Source organism: Solanum dulcamara, chromosome 10, assembly GCF_947179165.1.
Source record: "Solanum dulcamara chromosome 10, daSolDulc1.2, whole genome shotgun sequence".
Lineage (NCBI taxonomy): Eukaryota > Viridiplantae > Streptophyta > Magnoliopsida > Solanales > Solanaceae > Solanum > Solanum dulcamara.
Window position 1 is genome coordinate 17,019,557 of NC_077246.1, and position 2,858 is coordinate 17,022,414.

Here is a 2,858-nt window from a genome sequence, read left to right on the forward strand (position 1 = left end):
GCGATATGATATGATATGAATATATATGTTGCCCCTATGAGGCTGCGATATGACGTGATATGATACGTATATATGTATCTTTATGCGTGTTGGCCCTGTGAGGCACTGTTGGTATTTTCTGCGTGCAGGTTTGAGATAGTAAAGAAATACAGAGGAAACTCTGCCCGAATTTTCCTAAAAAATAAAAGAAGAATGAGATACAGGGTTGTAGTATGCCTAGTCCATAATAAGAATGAGATTTTACTAAACTACGAGTATGGCTGACCTCGAGAAATAAGTTAATTGTTGAATTGATGGTAATAGAAACTAGGAGGTTAATACTGGTATGGTGAAATGAATTTGGCAAAGACTGGTGATCCTAAGGGGGTGATTTAAGGAAGACTGATAGATCTGGATAGAACGATATATTAAGGTAACGACTGAATTGATGTTGTAATATATACGTAACAAAAAAAAGAAAGGACGAGAAATCTCCTCTATAGTGAAATAGGAGAAAACTTGAGGGTAAGTAAGAGAAGCAAAAGAAAGTGTGACAAATTAGACTGTTAGTGCATGCCGATACAGTGAAATGTGTAAAGCAGAATAAGTTAAGTGGAAGACAGAAAAGCAAGTAAAGAATGAATAAGAAAGACTTACACAGATTTATAGGAAATGTTTAGAATAAAAGGTCAAGTGGTATCCACTGGAATAAGGCTAGTATTATGAAGAAGCTTGAAACACGGATCATCAAAGTATAAGTGCTCCCGAATGGAGAATTTGAACCAATTATAAGCACGAGCTAATTACTGATCGTGATGAATGGAATGTGGCTTTGAATACACTGCTACATCAAGGATATTACTCGAGTATCAGTGTTCAAAACTGGAGTTGGTACTGTAAATTGAGAATTCTAAGCACCTCATGATTGTATTAAGATTTCGTACATGGGTAACCCAAAGTATAGGGGATGTAAAGGAAGATATGGAAATAATGCAGTATATTAAATAGGTTAGAAAGGACTCCTATGCATTCGGAAAATTAGAAATAAACAGACAATGACATGGATACACCCTAAAGGAGGGAAGTGGACAAGAGAAGTACAAGCATAAGAGAAAATCAACTTACGCAATCATATGTAAATGGGAATGTTTAAACTTGAAATGAGATATCTTAAGGGATGGATGCGATCATACCAACACTAACGCACCGGATCCCATAAGAACTCCGAAGTTAAGCGTGCTTGGGTGAGAGAAGTACTAGGATGGGTGACCCCCTGGAAAATGAAAGAGGAAATGAAACACAAGTATCCGTACCTATTCCCTACGTCTACAAGTAATCCTAACCTTTGGAACTTTGATATTGATTGCTCAATAAATGTATATGTTATGGCAACGGGATAGAGGAACTCCCCATATGGTCGGTATAAGATCCGGAGGAAGGTTTTGGTTCACTTTCGAGGACGAATGTTCTAAAGGGGGGAAGGATGTTACACCCCGTATTTTGGTACCTTGGAACGCTTCTTAAGCTTCTTAAGTTTTTGGGAAGGCTCTTAAGTTTCTTCGAAGTCGTCATGTGAGTGGGATAGTCTATAATGCTATCAAACGACTCCAAGGAAGGGAGAATGTGATGCCCCATGGTAGGGAAGGTTGAAATTAGGGTCATGAGAAGTCGGATGGAGTTGGAGGTCAAGTAAGGAGTCGTAGGACTAGATTTACCTACATAAGTTATTAATGTAAAAGTCTTATATACTTGAGCTACTGGAGGACATACCAAGCCTGTGTAGCACATATTATATAGGCTCTTAAATTAAGGTGAGATGACGAACCTACGAGAGGGAGCAAAAACTAGTTTCCGAACTTACGAAAGTGAAGCAAGCAGGTGACAAGCAAGCACCTCAAGCAAGTAGGTGACAAGCAAGCAGGTGACTCACCTGTTTGCTTGGGGGGGTGGACCCCGCTGCCACATGGCAGCATGTGATTGGCCATATGGGTTGACGTGTCACCCTAGGAAGCTGCCACGTGGCACCTTTTAAAGAGGTGTATATAAGTGTGTTTGTATGACTACTACTTCATTTCCTATTCTACTGGAGCTGAAAATTAGAGAGAATAAAGGAAAGGAAAACTTGGACCCTAAGGGAAGCTAGCTACGGCAACAAGAAAAACAAAGGTGAGTCTCCAACTTTTCCTCCATGAATTAAATATCTACGGTGTTCCTTAAGCACGTGGAGATATAGATATGTGTGTTATGTCATGTATAACTTCAGTTTCTATCCAAAAATATCAGCAAAGGAGAGGAAAAAACATGAGGAAGATAAGAGAGGCAGTTTTGGAGAAACTAAGGTAAGTTCTTCAATTTTTCTCCGCGAATTAATTAGCTATGATGTTCCTCAACCACGTGGGGTGTATATATGTATCTTACGATGTCTACGGAATTAATTCTTCAACATGAAACTTGAGAGAAAGTTGAAAGAACAAAGAGGGAAAACGTTAAAAACTAGTTAACAAACCCGTTTTTGGAAGGGACAGTTGGTAGTAATATTGGTATAACTTGTTGTGTACAGCTTCGTTTTGGGTGTTTAAATATGTTTTGGAAAGGTATTTCATATTTCTATAACTTTCATGTATACTTAAAAATCCGGTTTTTCCTTTAGCTTCTCGAAAAAGGGTGGTGAAGTGTAGAGGAGGTACTGCCCAGATTCCGTTTTAAAAATTCTACAAGGACTGCTGTTGGTATTTTTGGCATATCATTTTGTACAAAAGTGCTGTAGGGGTGATTCTAAATTTTTTGCGAACCCAAGAAACATGTATATAACTTTCATTGAGGACACAAATCCTTTTTCCCTCAATTACCCCTTCGAAACTAAGCGACAATACAAGACA

The 2,858-nt window shown here is 38.5% G+C and overlaps 1 pseudogene; it reads left to right on the top strand.

The window, feature by feature from the left end:
• The first annotated feature begins 1,158 nt into the window (after positions 1-1,158).
• LOC129871860 (5S ribosomal RNA) lies at positions 1,159-1,280 on the top strand (annotated as a pseudogene).
• The last annotated feature ends 1,578 nt before the right edge of the window (positions 1,281-2,858 follow it).